Below are 18,014 nucleotides of genomic sequence, written 5' to 3'. Positions count from 1 at the left end.
AAGGAGAACAGAGAAAGATCTTCCATTCACTGGTTCACTCCCTTAAATGGCCACAATGGCCAGAGCTGAGCTGATCCAAAGCCAGGAACCAGGAGCCTTTGCTGCATCTCCCACATGGGGGCAGAGCACAAAGACTTGGGCCGTCCTCCACTGCTTTGCCAGCCCAGGGAGCTTGCTCAGAAGTGGAGCAGCTGAGACACAAAGCGGCGTCCATGTGGGATGCCAGTGCTTGAAGGTGGGGTATTAACCTGTTGAGCCATGGTGCCATTATTTATTTTAATTGCAGTTACAGAGAGGGAGTTTGAGTCAGAGAGATCTTGTATCTGCTAATTCACTGCCCAAAAGGCCCCAATGGCTGGTACCAGGCTGGTCTACAGACAGCAGCCAGGAACTTCTTCTGGGTCTCCCACTCAGGTGCAGCGGTCCAAGCATTTTGGCTGCTCTCCCTGGCCATTATCAGGGAGCTGGCTCTGAAGTGGAGCAACCAAGACTCAAATTGATGCCCATGGGAGATGTTGGCGCGTGTTCTACCACAGTGCTTGCCCTCCAGAAAGACATGCATAGCGATACCTTTTATATGCCAAAGAAATAGAGAAGTTTGGGATAGCTCAGTCAGGGAAGACTTCTCTGAGGAGGTAGCACTGAGGCTGAGAGGTGGGAGCAGAGAGGACTCAGTCTGCAAAGAGTGGGGGAGTAATACTCCATGTGGGACAAAGAACACACTTTGCAATTTTGCCATTATTAGTTTTTCATGGACTGCTGGATTGCAGCGGTATTTTATATAAAAGATATCTCGTCAGATGTGGAATTCAATCAGCACTTAGGATTTAGTTGGAAAAGGCCTTGCATGATCTCGCTTCAGAAGTCTTGGGGGTTGTTCATAGAGAATATGAAACTGATTTGAAAAAGGAGAGTCATGTATTTTTAAAATTCTTTTGCAAAAACATTAAACTTTAGTGAAACATCAATGCTCTGTTTTTCCTGATTATCATCTATATCCTGATATATCATGAAATAACTGTTAGTGGGCCCGGCGGCCTGGCCTAGCGGCTAAAGTCCTCACCTTGAACGTGCCGGGATCCCATATGGGCGCCGGTTCTAATCCCGGCAGCTCCACTTCCCATCCAGCTCCCTGCTTGTGGCCTGGGAAAGCAGTCAAGGACGGCCCAAAGCTTTGGGACCCTGTACCCATGTGGGAGACCTGGAGGAGGTTCCAGGCTCCTGGCTTAGGATCAGCACAGCACCGGCCGTTGTGGCTCACTTGGGGAGTGAACCATCGCACAGAGGATCTTTCTCTGTCTCTCCTCCTGTATATATATCTCACTTTGTAATAAAAATAAGTAAATCTTTAAAAAAAAAAGGAAATAACTGTTAGTAACAATTGCTCTGTTTTCTTTGCAGTTTTCCGAATATTGTTCTTAGCTCAACATTATAGTTCTAGAAGGGGAAAAGTAACCTTTAGCGGGCAACTGCAAAATGCATTTGTTGGCAGCAGTTTCTCCCCCTAAATGCATGGCAAGTTCAGAGCTTCTGCGCAATGGGAAACAAAATCCTCTGTGATGAATAATATATTTGATAATGAGCATCATGAGGAAAAAATCCTTTCCATTGATGAGTTCAGAATGAGATAGGAATAGTGTGGGAAAAGGCCACTCAGCGTGATGCACAGCTCTTATATTATAAGGCATTGCTAGCTCAAAGAGCTGTAATTGTTTTTAATTCCTCCTCCACGCTACTCTGGGGCACATACTTCAGAGTCTTCCTTCTTTCATTCATTCTTTCTTTCTTTCTCTCTCTCTCTCTCTTTTTAAATATAAAAAGATTTATTTATTTGAAAGGCAGAATAACAGCCACAGAGTGAACCATCCATTGGTTCACTTGCTACATGGTTGCACCAGCCAGGACTAGGCCAGGGAGAAGCCAGGAACCCCAAAACTGCATTTTTTTGCAGTTTTAATTTTTTGCAATTTATTTGTTTTGTTTTTAAAGATTTCCTTATGTTTTATTTGAGAGAGGCAGATTTACAGGGAGAAGGAGAAACTGAGAGGAAAAGATCCTCCATCTGTTGGTTCACTCCTCGCACGTTCTTTCCTGTTTGTTGCAGGAACCCGCACGCTGACCATCACCTGCCGGCTGCTGAGGCGCATGTGCAGAGCTGCCAAGGCGGAACTGCTACTCCCATACAGCATGCTGGTCTCACAGGCAGCGGCTTAAGCTGCTGGCACCCAGGTCTTTCTTGAATGCCAATTTTTCACAGCTTGTTTTTCAGATTCTCTGATCCTGGGTGATCAGTTAACCTGTTTCATTAACCCTTTGTAACTTTAGACGGGTCGGTATGAGCATCCTCACCTTATACGTGGGGGGGGGGGGCATGAAAAAAAAAATACTTGTAACAAAGCAGAAACCACAGAAAGCATCCATTTTTCCGCGAAGCTTTTGAAGTCCTCTCTGGTGTGTAAGCTAAGGCGCAGGAAGGTCAACTAGTTTCCTCCAGGTCACTGAGCTTAGCCAGTGTCTGAGCCAGGGTAAATTAAGCAACTAACTAGGGATTTCTAAGTGTCTAACAGACATTGTCCAGAGTAAAATAAAATAAAATAAAATAAAATAATAAAACCACCACCACCACCAACAACAAAACCCTTTAGGTTCCTGCTAGCATGGGGCTTGCAGCTCCTGATTTTGTCCAAATAGAGCATCCATCTCATAGGGACACGGAGGCATCCATCCGTGGATCCCCAGGGTCCCCTAGTCCCTGAAGCAATCTGGGAATCTGGCAGGTGCTGGAGTGGTAAATTATTGCTCTTAATGATGCCTCGGTGGCCTGATCATAATAGGGAACAGCTCCCACGTGTCAGTCTGTAGACAAGGGAATCATGAATGGATTCACCCACAGACGCATATCAGAGGAATCTGAATCCTACGCTAAGTTTTCCGGTTAATTTTGTGTGCATTTTCCTGCCGCAGTGAATTGGGTTTTATAACTTCTTGCCTGATTCTTTTTGCTGCCTTACGTGTCCTTTCTTCCTTTCTTTAAAAAGCAGCTTTCCATTGCCTCGTCAAGGCTGTGACCTGGGAAATGGGGCTAGGGATAAGGTGCACAAAGCGAGGAGGGAAAACTGACCCGGACAAGGGAATGGGTGTTGTGCCCCGGGCGGCGGCACCCTTGGGCGGTGTGTGTGGTAACGCCCGCTCCCCCACCTCCGGGGCCAGACGAGTATAGAGCGGCGAGGTGAAGTTCGTTTGCATCCCTTGCCGGCTCCTTGGCTCCTGCAGGGCCGCCAGGCAGCGCACCTTTCCGGGGCCCAGGACACCTGGCAGACGCTCGGGCCGCTCGGTACGATGAATGAAGGGTGAGCCGGCCAGGCGCGCCCGGGGGAGCCCGCCACGAGACCCAGGCAGGCGCAGAGGGTGCCTGCGCGGAGCCCAAAGTCTGGGTGGCGAGCGGGAGAAACGGGAAAGGGGACGTCCCTGCGGCGCGCTCTGGGACTGAGGAACTGGAAACTGGGAAGGCCCCTGCGGGGACCACAAAGCCTTCCAGGAACACTGGGGCGAGACAAAGAGCAGCCGCCGAGGCCGATCGTGGGAAGCCTCGCAAAGTGGTCGGGAGAGAGACTGGCGGCCGCCGAGGACGGGGCGGGCCGGGGCGCGGAGGACGGGGCGGGCCGGGGCGCGGAGGAGGGGGCGGGCGCCTCAAAGTTCCTCGGCTGCGCGGGCCGGGCCGCGTGCCGGTGGCGGGCGGGCGGGGCGAGGCGGGACCAGGCGGGCGCGGCGGCGGCTGAAACCCGAAACCTCCCGGCCCCGAGCGCGGCGGGAGGAAGGAAGCGGCGGCAGCGGAGGCGGCCGAGGCGAGGAGGCGGCCCGGCCGGGCCCTGGGCTGCGGCGGCGACTCTTCGGTGAGCGGCTGGGCTGCGGACGCAGGCCGCCGGGTGGGGTCCGGGATGGAGCTGGGCTGAGTTCATTGTGCCGTGCGGGGTACGGGCCGAGGGCCGGGGAGGGTCCCCGCGCTCCCACCGCCCCGCCGCCCCGCCCCCACGGCGCTCCTTTTCCTCTCTCCCCGAGCCCCTCTAGCAGCCCAGGGGCAGTGGCCCCGGCTGCAGTGCGCGTCGCTTTGGAGAGCTGGAGGTCTTTGTGGGGAGACTTCGGGGGCGCGCCCCTCCCCTGCGCCCAGCTGCTTCTTTCTCGGAAGCCCACTCCATTCTGCTGGTTGCAACCTGCTTCGTCTCAGGCGCCGCCCAAAGCCCACACCCCACTGCCCCGGGAACGGAGAGCAGCGGTGCGTACCTGGGACGTGGCCGATGGGGGCCGCGACCCCTTCCCCCGGGGGCCCAGGACTCCACGACCCGCTTTGGGGGAGGATGTGCGGCGGAGCGGCCGGCCTCCGGGACTGCGATCCCTGAGCTGCAGGTGAGCGACCCTGTCCAGGCGGAACCACGGGCGCTGGGTCGCCGAGACTGGCGGAAGGCGCGCCCGAAGTCTCCAGGCACCCCGGACTGGTGCCTCTTGGATCCTGGACAGGGTGATGCTGTGAGTTTGGGTTGCGGGGGGAGCGGTCAGGGAAGACTTGGAAGCCCTCGAAGCCTTCCTGAACAGAGCTTACCCGCGGTGTAACCTTTGGACAAAGGCGTTTAGGGGTGAGATCTTTTGCAGGATGAGTGGGGTTGGAGAGCGCTGCTGGCCGCTTACCGCATGGCCCTGGGCTGGCTTTTTGGATCACATCTTTAAAGCTGTTTTTGCTGGATATTGTGTCTTTCATCCCTTTTGCAGCCTGCTTTCAGGAGCAGGTCTGTGGATTCTTCCCTGCTGAAGTCGGGGGTGGGGATGGGGGTGGAGGTAAGGAGGGGGTGTGGTTTTGGAGTGAAAGGATCTGGCGAGTGGGAATACTGGTCACTTCAAGGAGAGCGGGCTTCTGCGCTCCCAGGACCTCCCCACGTGTGCTGCTCGGGAGAGCTCCTGCTTGGGACAAGAGGTGACCCGAGGCTCTAACCAGGCCCTGCAGGCCGAAAGGGGGAGTGACCTGCCATGGCTGTCACCCATCCAGTGTACCCCTCTTCCTGTCTGAGTCGACCCCATCTGATGTTTAATCTGGCTAAGTCGCTGACTGATGCGCTATCTCATTGCATGCTTACAACAGCCCAAGGAAGTGCTCTCAGCTGGGGATGGGAAAGGCGAGGTGAGGGTCTCTGGCCAGATAATCACCCCCCCCCCCACTGGCTGCTGACCTGACAGTACTATGCAGGTGGCCTCCTGATGTCACACAGGAGGAGTCTTTAACTCAGCATGGCCCCCAGTCCTGTTGCAGTGAAAAGCAGGACCCCTCATAATTTTGGAACTAGAGTCTTGGCTCAGGTGTCCAGGCCTTCTCTCTGTGCTTCAGGCAGGAGCACTGTGGAGTGAGAGGCGTGAAAGCTGCCTGCGTGGGTTCTGTGGGAGATGGGCTGGGCTGAACCGGAACTGCCCTCTGGGTCAGCCGGAGGACGAGCTGTTCCCTGGTGTGGTGAGAACTCCGCGCTCAGCTGGAGCTAGTCTAGAAGGAAGAAGAGGAGGGTGGGCAGGAGAGCCCGGGGGAGGTTACCGCAGGTGCACCGGTTTACTGATATGAATTTGGCGGAAGCTGTACATTTTTACAGGGAAAAACGGCTCATAGTTTTAAAGCTGCGTGTTCATGGAAAACATGTGTACAAAACGTGCGGGAAAACTGAGTTACGAGTGCAGGCAGGTTGTGGGCTGTGGCCTGTCACTTCGGAACCTGCGTGGAGACATTCCGATGCCGGCTCTGCTGGGTGGCAGTGAGACACCTCGGTGGCAGCAGCGAGAGGCATCGCGTTGTAGTTTTGTTTAAGAGCAGCCGTAAGTGAAGCAGTAGAAGACTCCAGGACCGCCTGGAGCTTTCAGACAGCTCTAGTCTCAGCGGTGATGCCTGCCTGACGCCAGAGGAAAATGCTTATTCCGAGCCCGCGTATTAACTTGAACATTTTGAGTGCCCAGGACCAAAGAGGATGGCAGTCATGGCATATATGTTTGGTGAATGCTGGGGCATAAAGGGAGGACTGTTCAGTCTGCCCAGGGACCCAGGGGAAGGAAATTGTTCCTGGACCAAAATTTTATTGGGGTGTGTGGTGTTTCGTGTTCCAGGATGCAGGGAGCAAGCCCTGTCTTCAGAACACGGTCTAGAGCTGACAGCCAGCTCCCCAGTCCTGCCCCTTCAAACCTTGCATGGATCATGTAAACCCTGCCTGGAAGATAGTGATTTTGAAACAAGTAAGAGCTGTTACAGAAGATTTTTAAAATACAGAAATACAAAAGAAGACAGTAGAGTTCCTTCTGCCTTTTCTCCATTCCCCCTCCCCCCCCATATCACAGGCTGTCTCTCTGTGGCTCTGCTTTTCAGGTGGATAACAATCAGTTAGCATTAAAAAGTAAATGAGTAGGACCTGGTGTGGTGGCCTAGCGGCTTAAGTCCTCACCTTGAACACGCCCCGGGATCCTTTATGGGCGCCGGTTCTAATCCCAGCAGCTCCACTTCCCATCCAGCTCCTGCTTGTGGCCTGGGAAAGCAGTCGAGGACGGCCTAAAGCCTTGGGACCCTGCACCCGTGTGGGAGACCTGGAAGAGGTTCCTGGTTCCCGGCTTCAGATCGGCGCGCATCGGCCCGTTGCGGCTCACTTGGGGAGTGAATCATCGGATGGAAGAGCTTCCTCTCTGTCTCTCCTCCTCTCTGTATATATCTGACTTTGCAATAAAAATAAATAAATATTTAAAAAAAAAATGAGTAAAGAAATAACACTTTAAAAAACACATTGGGAGCAAGTGTTTGGCCTTGCCGTTGTCCGGTGTTCTGGGCTCTGGCTGGGAACTGCTGCTGCCTGCTGCTGTGGACCTTGGGGACAGTGGCATTGCTCAGTGATCAGGCTCTTACGCTGGCGGGGAGACCACCACCGAGTGCTGAGTTCCTAGTCCAGCCCAGTGGTCGGGGGATTTACGGGATTCAACCAGTGAGGGGGTGCTCCCTGTTTATCTCTGTCTCTGCCTCTCAGGTTAATAATAATAGTAAATGTTAAAAGTGTGTAAATGGGGGTCAGCTGTAATGATGCCTTAGAGTTTGTTTTCTTTCCTTGAAAGGTAGCGTTGCGGAGAGAGTAGGAGAGAGAGGGTGAGCTCTTCTATTTGCTGGTTCACTGCCCAGAAAACCACAGCAGCCTGGGCTGGGCCAGACTGCAGCCAAGTGCCACGTCCCCAAAAACTCTTCCAGGTCTCCCACATGGATGCAGAGACCAAAGCACTTGAGCCATCTTCTGCTACTTTCCCAGGAGCATTAGCAGGGAGCTGGATTGGAAGTAGAACACCCAGGACTCGAACCAGTTCCTGAGTGAGATGCCAGCACAACAGGTGACAGGTTAACTTGTGATACCCCAGCGCCAGCATATGACTTGGAAGTCCTTCAGTATCAGTCACAGATATATTTCATCCTTTTTAATGGCTATGTAGTATTTCATTGTATAAATTCGTTGTCACCGATTTAAATAGTCCCCTATTGTCTTGATTGTTTCCAAATCCATCTTTCTGTGTATTTTTATTCTTCCAAGTATTGAGCATCGGTGCAGAGTTTCTGGGTAACAGTTGCTCCCCGGAGGGTTGAGTTTTGGATTCGGGAGTTAAAGCCTGGCGTGGGATGCCTGCACCTCGTGCTAGAGTGCCTGGGTTTTTTTTCTTTCCTGGTTCTGCTCTCCATCTCCGCTTCTTGCTCAAGCATCCTCGGAGCGAGCAGGTGAAGATTCAAACACCCACATCCCTGTCTCTTGTGAAGAAAACCCAAAGTGAGCTCGTGGCTCCTGACTGCAGCCTGACCTAGCCCTGGCTTTGCAGGCTCTGTTGCAGAGGAGCGAACCAACCAATGGGCCTCTCTCTGCCTCTCTGCTTTTTCACTTCATTAGAAGAAATAAAACATGTAAAAAATTAGTCCCAGAAGTGGAACTGATAGGTCAAAAAGAGTATACCTTTAAAGCAGTTATTTCAGCAGAATTCTCTTTATGTTTTGAGGCTCAGAAAATGGTACCAAAACAGAGGTGGAGTTTATTTCAGTTTAGTTGATGGGGGGGACAGGTAGTATGTTCGAAAGGTACAGCTTCAGAAGTTATAAAAGGTAGCATCATCCTCCCACTCCTGTTCCCCAGAGCTAGATTTCCTTTTTTGGACACAACTAATTTTTGCCAGTTTTTGTATATTCTTTCAGAGATAGTCCGTGCACCGACAGGCAAATAAAATGTGTTTTCCCTTTCCTCCCTTTCAAAAATAAATACAGTTGCACACCACGTATCCTGCTCTGCATATGGCGTTTAAAAAGTATAGCTTAGATCTTGGAGACCATTCTGTATCAGTTATGTGCATTTTAATGCTGATAGATTCTTCCAAGTTTGCCCTTCCAAAAAAACCCAAAACTTAAATTTTACACTTTCCCTGATTGCTCTGTCAAATCCTTTGCCACTTTTGTTGTTGTTGAATTACTTTTAGTTTCATCAAGTTCTGAGGCTTCTTCTGGATTCCGGATCTTCGTCTTTTTCTTGTTAATAAATCAAATGTGATACCTTTTATGTCCGCTCCAGCCTTGCCTCTTGTGCCGCTGATGGTACAGACATTTTTCATTTTTATGAGCTTAAATCTAAATCATTTTTCTTTGTGGCCCTGAGTTTCCCTCTTGCTTAAGGAGTCTTCCATGTCAAGATGGAATTTTCCTAAGTGTTCCTTCTCTTTGTCGTTGTTTTCTTGCTTTTCTCTATTTGAGGTGCTGTAAATAGCTGCTTTTCCTCTTCTCAGTTGCTCTCTCTCTCTCTCTCTCTCTCTCTCTGTGGGACACCAGCGAGCTCAGGGTGTTTGTCGGCCTGTGAGCTTGGTTAGCCAATAAGTGTATCTCTCTCACTTTCCTAGTGACTTTCTCCACGAAGTCTTTTTTTTTTTTTTTTTAAGATTTTATTGTTATTGGAAAGCCGGATATACAGAGAGGAGGAGAGACAGAGAGGAAGATCTTCCATCCGATGATTCACTCCCCAAATGAGCCGCAACGGGCCGATGCGCGCCGATCTGAAGCCGGGAACCTGGAACCTCTTCCGGGTCTCCCACGCGGGTGCAGTGTCCCAAAGCTTTGGGCCGTCCTCGACTGCTTTCCCAGGCCACAAGCAGGGAGCTGGATGGGAAGTGGAGCTGCTGGGATTAGAACCGGCGCCCATATGGGATCCCGGGGCTTTCAAGGCGAGGACTTTAGCCGCTAGGCCACGCCGCCGGGCCGTCCCCACGAAGTCTTAAGGATGAGCTTCTCTCTGGGTGGGCAAAGAGGGACAAAGGGTATCTGAGTTGTGGCAGGAGGCAGTGTGTACGCGGGGGCAGGGTTAGAGAAAAGCAGAGAACTTGAGTGATGGCGAGTGGCCGCGTGGATGGCGTTGGCAAATGAATGTGTTCCGCAGGTGGTAGAGAAAAATGTGACCAGATCAGGCTTGCGTCGGGGTCATCAGTCCGGCACGCACAGCGAGGACAGCTTGGAGTGGGAGCGATTCCGAGATAAGAAGACTAGAAGGGACGTCTGGTTGTGTCCCCGAGGGAGGATGGCGAGGCTCTGAGTGGGGGCAAAGGCAGAAGTATGGCGTTTTGGGATTTCGTACACACACTGGATGTTTGCGATAGGGAATGGGACAGAAGGACATGGAATGACATTGTCTCATTCAATCCTAGCAAGTCAGGGTGGAACTCTAAGGCTCGGATATGTTTATCAATCTACCCAAACTCTGCAGTCAGAAAAGGTTGTACAGGAGGGGATTGTAGCCCCTTCAGGATCAACTGGCGAGCGTGCCCAAGCCTGTCCTAAGGTTTTTTTTTTTAAAGATTTATTCATTTTATTACAGCCAGATATACACAGAGGAGGAGAGACAGAGAGGAAGATCTTCCGTCTGATGATTCACTCCCAAAGTGAGCCGCAACGGGCCGATGCGCGCCGATCCGAAGCCAGGAGCCTGGAACCTCTTCCAGGTCTCCCACGCAGGTGCAGGGTCCCAATGCATTGGGCCGTCCTCGACTGTTTTCCCAGGCCACAAGCAGGAAGCGAGCTGGATGGGAAGTGGAGCTGCTGGGATTAGAACCGGCGCCCATATGGGATCCCGGGGCGTTCAAGGTGAGGACTTTAGCCGCTAGGCCACGCCGCCCGGCCCTGTCCTAAGGTTTTGTGGATGGAGATGAGCATGAAGAGTAGTGGAGATGAGGGATTCCATCTGTAAGGGTTACCTTAAGGGGTCTGGGTGGAACGTGTGGGAGCTCAGTGAGTGGATGGGAGTCTAGGGCTCTGGAGAGTTGTCTGAGCTGCAGAGGAGTTTTTGGAGGTCATGATGCGTAAGTGGATACAGACAGGAGCGTACAGAGATGAGACCTAGTTCAATTGACTTAAGCATAAAATGGAAAGCTACTTACGGTGCCCCTAAAAAGCTCAAAAGTATATTTGACTTCGAGTGTGGGTTTAGGAGTCAAGGAGTTTCAAGTCTTATTTTCTTTTTTTTTTTTTTATTTTTAATTCATTAATTACATTGTATTATGTGACACAGTTTCATAGGTACTTGGATTCTCCCCACCCCTCCCCAAACCCTCCCACCATGGTGGATTCCTCCACCTTGTTGCATAACCACAGTTCAAGTTCAGTTGAGATTCCCCCATTGCAAGCATATACCAAACATAGAGTCCAGCATCTTATTGTCCAGTCAAGTTCAACGGCTTCTTAGGTATACCCTCTCTGGTCTGAAGACAGAGCCAGCAGAGTATCATCCCAGTCCATTAAAAGCTCCAACATACCATCAGCAAAAATTTACATCATTATGGAATTAATTGACATAGTAATGAGTAACCAATATGTTAAAAGTAAATGCAAGTTCTTAACCACCTTCTGTGACCACCTCATTGACATTTCAATTTTAGTTTATACACAACATATAACATACATAACATAATATGTTATACATAACATCATATCATCTTAAATTAAGGCAAGCATGTGGTATTTAACCTTTTGGGATTGGCTCATTTCCCTTAGCATTATGGTTTCCAGTTTGGCCCATTTGGCCACAAAGAACTGCATTTTGTTTTTTTTAATAGCTGAGTAGTATTCCATGGAGTAGATGAACCATAACTTTCTTATCCAATCCTCTGTTGATGGGCATTTTGGCTGCTTCCAAGTTTTTGCAATTACTGATTGTGCTGCTATGAACATAGGAGTGCATGTTGGTTTCTCATAAAACAATTGTTCTGGATATATTCCTAGGAGTGCTATTGCTGGATCATACGGTATGTTGAATTTGAGTTGTTTGAATATTCTCCATACTGATTTCCATAGAGGCTGTACCAGCCTGCAGCCCCACCAGCAGTGGAGTAGGGTTCCCTTTTCCCCGCAACCTCGCCAACAAGTGTTATTGGTGCTTTTATTCATGTGGGCCAGTCTTACTGGCATCAGGTGGTACCTCATTGATGTTTTAATTTGGATTTCCCTTATTGCCAGGGCCTGTAGAAACAAAAGATAGACCCACATCTCTCACCATACACCAAAATCAAATCTAAATGGATAAAAGATCTAAACCTACATCCAGAAACCTTTAAGCTTTCAGAAGAAAATGTTGGAAATACTCTGCAAGATCTAGGGGTAGGTCCCTACTTCCTAAGAAGGACTCCAAAAGCAATAGAAACCAAGACCAGAATAAACAAATGGGACCTCATCAAACTAAGAAGCTTCTGCACAGCAAAGGAAACAATCAATAAAGTAAAAAAGCAGCCCACAGAATGGGAGAAGATCTTTGCGCACTACGTAGGCGATAGAGGGCTAATCTCCAGAATATACAAAGAACTACAAAACAGCCAAAACACTAAAACAAGCAAGCCACTCAAGAAGTGGGCACGGGAAATGGGCAAACACTTCACAAAAGAACAAACCCAAATGGCAAATAAACATATGAAAAAATGCTCAAGTTTTATTTTCACCTCTTGTCTTTTTTTTTAAGAGTTATTTATTTTTATTGCAAAGTCAGATATATACAGAGAGGAGGAGAGACAGAGAGGAAGATCTTCTGTCCGATGATTCACTCCCCAAGTGAGTGCAACGGCCGGTGCTGTGCCTACTGAAGCCAGGAACTTCTTCCAGGTCTCCCATGTGGGTGCAGGATCCCAAGGCTTTGGGCCATCCTCAACTGCTTTCCCAGGCCACAAGCAGGGAGCTGGATGGGAAGTGAAGCTGCTGGGATTAGAACCGGCGCCCATATGTGCTTGCAGCGTGTTCAAGGCGAGGACTTTAGCTGCTAGGCCACCGCGCCCGGCCCTTCACCTCTTGTCTTATTTCATGTGATGGCTCCTAGTAATTCCACGTCTTTTTCCCCTTGTTATGGCCCGAGGAGACTTCAGGTGAATTCCAAAGGGCAGAGGAGGTGTGTTTCTGCATCAACCTGCCAATGCTTCATGACATCTTGGGTTACACCAGGTTCAGAGGTAATTGGAAGATGCTGATTGGCAAGACATAGGTCACATGGCTCCAGCTGTGAGACCAGGACTCTGAAAGGCAAGAGATGTTAATGAGGCTCCCTTTGTAGGTTCCCTTTGTAGGTGAGAAGGAAGGCAGTGCCTCCAGGACATGCCAGAACAGAACAACTCACAGCTCAGGACAGGTGAGCTAGGAGGGAGAGAGCAGGATCGGAGAGCCCAGACAGGAGGAGCCTTTGGGGAGAGATTCAAAGCTGTCACAGATATCAGATCCAAAAGGAGCTTGCAGAAGGACCCCTTGAGTTAGGCTGAGCAGTCACCTGTGACCTGGCCCAAGTAAACGAAGTTATTTATTGGAACCTGAAGAGGGTGACTGTGTGGAGGGCTCTTATTCCTACCTGTCTTATGTGTTGCCTCCCTGAGGCCTGGGACTGGCCAGGTGAGGGCAGAGGTGCAGGTATGTGACTTTGCAGTAATTGGGCATGTGCTTGGGTAACTCTTTGGGCTTCAGTTTGACCATCTGTAAAATGAGACCCGAGAATGACTTTCTCTGAAGACCTCGTGGTTCTAAAACGTTTCTGTATTTAAGGAGATTTGATGAATACCACCTCTTCTCACCAGCTTTATTACAATAACCCTGGCATGCTTGGGCTAGGGGCAGACGGGTACCTGCCTCTACACTGCCCCCTGCAGCCACACTTCATCCAGCAGCACAGCTTGGCCATATCTAGCCCACGGCTTTCCATCATACACAAGATCCAGGCCACACTCTTTTCCTTGGCTCACAAGGGCCCTTGACCATCTCTGGATATAGGGTTATTCCCTGCCCTCTCCAGCTCTGACTAATTTGAAATGCTATTATGGCCACGCCAGCACTCGCCCCCACCTCAAGCTCATGCAAGATGTTTCAACCCCTTTATCTTCATGTTGAGGATTATTGGATGAAGGGTGAAGACTCAACCAAGAGGTGGGTGGGTCTGTGGGTGGCCTTTAGGCCACTGGGGAATGTGCCCTTGGAGGGGAGTTTTCATGAGTCCTGAGTCGTAATCTCCATGCTGTAAGTGGAATCTTCTTTTGGGTGTCTGAGTTAAAGTACTGACGAAGCAGACGGATACACAGGCCAGCATGTCACACGGGTGGTGACCCCAGAGCCTCTGCAAAGCCTTCTTTTGGCCTTGTCTTTGCATCATCATCTGGTCTTTTTTTTTTTTTTAAGATTTATTTATTTTTATTACAAAGTCGGATATATGGAGAGGAGGAGAGGAAGAGAGGAAGACCTGCCGTCCTCTGGTTCACTCCCCAAGTGGCCACAATGGCTGGAACTGAGCCAATCCGAAGCCAGGAGCCAGGAACCTCCTCCAAGTCTCACACACGGGTGCAGGGTCCCAAAGCTTTGGGCCGTCCTCGACTGCTTTCCCAGGCCACAAGCAGGGAGCTGGATGGGAAGTGGAGCTGCTGGGATTAGAACCAGCGCCCACAAGGAATCCCGGCGTGTTCAAGGCGAGGACATTAGCTGCTTGGCCATGCTGCCAGGCCCATGATCTGGTCATTAGTCAGATGTCTGAGTACCCACATCCAGCCTACCCACTTCACAGCACCTGCTGCGTAGGGTGATTTTTTTATATTTATGGCATGTTTGCTGCCCTCTATTTTCTCCCCTTCAGTGCAGACATCAGGAGGTGAGGGTCTTGGCATGCCTTGATCAGTGGTCCAGTAGAGCCCAACCCAAGCTCAGTAATGGATGTACCGGCTATTGTAGGTATCGGAGAGGAATGGGAAGAGGAGAGCCAACTAGCTAACGGAAAGACATAACATCAGAGTTTGTGGAATCCTTAGCAGTGTAGCTGCCCTGGTCTGGCTGCCCTTTTTTCTCCCTGGTTTCTGCCTCAGATGTGACCATCAGAAAAAAAGATGTGTCCAGTAGAAACACTCCTTGAAGCTACTTAAAAAGAATATTCTCCATTTGATCAATATGGACTTAATGAGTTTCCCTGGCTCAATGAAGATAATGAGCAAAAAAAAAGATAATTAAGGGTAAAAGCCAATTAACACGGTAGTCACTGTTTATTCTGTGATAGGAGTTATCAACTCAGCTTCCATCTCTTCTAGTCTTTCTGAGCATGGGGATGTGTGTGTGAGGGGTTGTTTTATTTTTTCCTGACCGGCTTACTGTTTATAGTAAAAAATGAAAGGCGCAGAAAAACCCTGCCTGGTCGTGTAGAGGAGGCTTCAGCCTCGGTCCCACTGTCCCTGGAGGCTGCCACAGGCCTCGTGCTGGGATGCCTTGCGCATCGGAGAATCTTGGGCCCAGCAGCATCCTTGGAGATGGGCTTTGTGGCTGAGTTAGACTGTGACCCGGGGTCTTTACTGTGTTCCTTGTCAGACCTCCCCAGCTCTCCTGCATCGCCACTGATGATCCTGTAGGATTTCTGCTGGAAAAGAAGAGATTTACTCTTTCAGGGCGGGAGTTTCAAGCCAAAGGAAGCAGGGGACATCAGTGTCCATGGTTGCAGGTGGAGGTGGTCACCTGGATGCCAGTGACCCTGATCCAGCTTGGGGTTGTGTGGTTGCCCATGCAACTTGACCCTAGAGGAACAGTCTATTGTAGTAGCTTCGTGTCTTGAGGTACCAGGCCTCTCTGGCAGCATCTTCATCTGGAAGCATCTGGTGTTGGCTTTCTCCCTTCCAGATCACTCCACTAATCAAAGCAAATTGCTTTGATCTCTATTTCTATTTGAAGGGGGGGAAAGGAATTGAATTTTTTAAAAAAAAAACATTTATTTGTTTTTATTGGAAAGGTAGATTTGCAGAGAGAAGGAGAGACAGAAAGAAAGATCTTCTGTTTGCTGGTTCACTCCCCCAAGTGGCCACAGCAACTGGAGCTGAGCTGATCTGAAGCCAGGAGCCAGGAGATTCCTCTGGGTCTCCTATGTGGGTGCAGGGTCCCAAGGTTTTGGGTCATCCTTCACTGTTCTCCCAGGCCACAAGCAGGGAGCCTGATGGGAAGTGGAACAGTTGGGACATGAGCCGCTGTACTTATGGAATCCTGGCATGTGCAAGGTGAGGATTTAGCCACTGAGCCATCATGCTGGGCACCCCGCAAATTGAATTTTCTCCTCAGATCTTATATAACTTTCTGAAGCATGTTTTGGGTTTCTTTCCTGACAGCCATTGTGCCAGTGGTCTTTACCTTAGTGGTGTCTCTCAACAATCATGTCAACAAGATTCAGTTTACTGACTTTTTTTTTTTTTTGTGGAGAAATTAAGGCTTAGAGAGGTTAAGAGACACGGGCCCAGCATGATAGTGTGACGGTTAAAGTCCTTGCGCCAGGATCCCATATGGTTGCCAGTTCTAATCCTGGCGGCCCCACTTCCCATCCAGCTCCCTACCTGTGGCCTGGGAAAGCAGTTGAGGACGGCCCAAAGCCTTGGGACCCTATACCCGTGTGGGAGACCTGGAAGAAGTTCCTGACACCTGGCTTCGGATTGGCTCAGTTCCAGCCATTGTGGCCACTTGGGGAGTGAATCATCGGACAGAAGATCTTCCTCTCTCTCTTCTCTTCTGTGTATATCTGACTTTCCAATAAAAATCAGTAAATCTTAAAAAATAATTTGGACTTCAGGTCCAATTCTGATTGTGATCCCCAAGGCTGTGTTCTGTCCGTTGGCTAGCAGACTGAAATAGACATTCCTGGGTAGGGGGATCGAATTTAAGTCGATTTTCACGCTGAAAGCTGCTGAGGTGTCAGATGGGCAGCTGAGGAAGCGTTCCTAAGCACTGGAGGAGAAAGCCTGCTTAGCTGTCAGAAGACATGGCACCCATGATGGGGACTAACTGTCCAATGAAAACCACACATGGCAGGGCTCACCGTGGTGGTGAGGTGCAGCCACGGCCTCGTGTCTGTCATGGCATGTGGAACTACCTCTGGGGACGCCAGTGCTGGGGTGGCAATAAGGGGGAGGTGAACCAGCGATGGTTCTTGCTGGGGTTCCCCATGCTTCCCCCAGGCCACAGGGATCCTTTCCTGCCCCTTGAGTGTCTCTTCAGTTCGTGAAAATGACAAAAAGCTGCTGTGAATCAATCACGAAGTAGGCAAAGACCCTGAATTCTCCTGACCACAGTACCATGTGTAGACGTCTGCAGAATAACAGCTCCCATAAGGCCAGGCGTCAGTCAGTGGGTCTTCAGACAGCGCATGGGAGGGATTTGGTTGGGAAGACTCCTTACACCAGCTACTACCCATGATTTGAGAATGTTTGACTTAGGCGAGTTTGTAAAAGAAGTTAAGAATAAAAGGGGAAGGATGTCAGCTCCCTGCTTGTGGCCTGGGAAAGCAGGAGAGGACGGCCCAAAGCTTTGGGACCCTGCACCCGCGTGGGAGACCCGGAAGAGGTTCCAGGTTCCCGGCATCGGATTGGCGCGTACCGGCCCATTGCGGCTCACTTGGGGAGTGAAACATCGGATGGAAGATCTTCCTCTCTGTCTCTCCTCCTCTCTGTGTATCCGGATTCCCAATAATAATAAAAAATCTTAAAAAAAAAAAAGGGGGGGGGGAAGGATGTGATGGCTCAATTGACAAATCTTTTGCCTGTCAGTGCTGTCATCCCACTAGGAACTCTGGTTTGTGTCCCAGCTGCTCCACTTCTGGTCCAGCTCTTTGCTTGTGGCCTGGGAAAGCAGTTGAGGATGACCCAATGACTTGGGACCCTACACCTGCATGGGAAACCCAGAAGTTCCTGACTCCTGGCTTCGGATCGGCTCAACTCAGGCCATTGCACCCATTTGTAGAGTGAACCAGTGGATGGAAGATTTTTTTTTTCTCTCTCTTCACTGTAAATCTGCCTTTCCAGTAAGAATAAATAAATCTTTTAAAAAAGAAGAAGAAAAGAAAAAAGTAAGGGGAAAGAAGATACCCAGGAAATAGTGACGCTTGACACTGTTGCATGAGCCCATGTGAATGTCTTCTTCATACACACCTGTGGTCTCTTTAAGACATGCATATTTCTCAGTCTTGGTGTAAGATTCTAATCACGGACTTTTAGTATGGATTTTTCTGTCTCCACTTCCATACCTAATTTTTTGGTGGTGTAAAATTTAATGGGACTCAGCAATCTTGTTTTAAATTCAGCACTACTCCCGACCCCCCCCCCATCACAGCTTAAAACAATATTCTAGCTAGGTCCTGAGCTCTGGGCTGTTTTTCTGGATTGTGCCACTGTTACCTGGGCCGTGCCATGTGTCTGCAAAGTACTGAGAAGTGGAAAGTCTGCATGCTGCAAAGATGCAGGCGGAAATGACAGCTCTGTTGGGAGAACTTCGCGTTGAAGCCCTCTGCCAGGAGGCCGTTAGCTTACTCAACACAGACCTTTAATAGCCTTGACAAAGGGAAACTACAGCGAGTGCTTTGTGTGGGGAGAAAGGGACAACCAAAGGCTGGAATAAGTAGCGGAGAAAGTATAAAAAAAGGACACAGAGAATACGCCAGGTGCATCTGGTGTGAGCGGGGACCGCTCTCCTTCCT

General features: G+C 50.0%; 1 protein-coding gene across 2 annotated transcripts in view; it reads left to right on the top strand.

The window, feature by feature from the left end:
• Window positions 1–3,776: 3,776 nt before the first annotated feature.
• GPR161 (G protein-coupled receptor 161) overlaps window positions 3,777–18,014 on the top strand; it is a 49,238-nt gene continuing 35,000 nt past the window's right edge. The window contains exon 1 of one of the 2 annotated variants that reach the window (XM_058660604.1): window positions 3,777–3,893. The gene's annotated coding sequence lies outside the window, so the exon portion shown is untranslated. The other variant, XM_058660603.1, reaches the window with a different exon arrangement.

Source organism: Ochotona princeps, chromosome 2 (genome assembly GCF_030435755.1).
Source record: "Ochotona princeps isolate mOchPri1 chromosome 2, mOchPri1.hap1, whole genome shotgun sequence".
Lineage (NCBI taxonomy): Eukaryota > Metazoa > Chordata > Mammalia > Lagomorpha > Ochotonidae > Ochotona > Ochotona princeps.
Note: the sequence above shows the minus strand (reverse complement) of the source record. Positions and strands in the feature narration are given on the sequence as shown.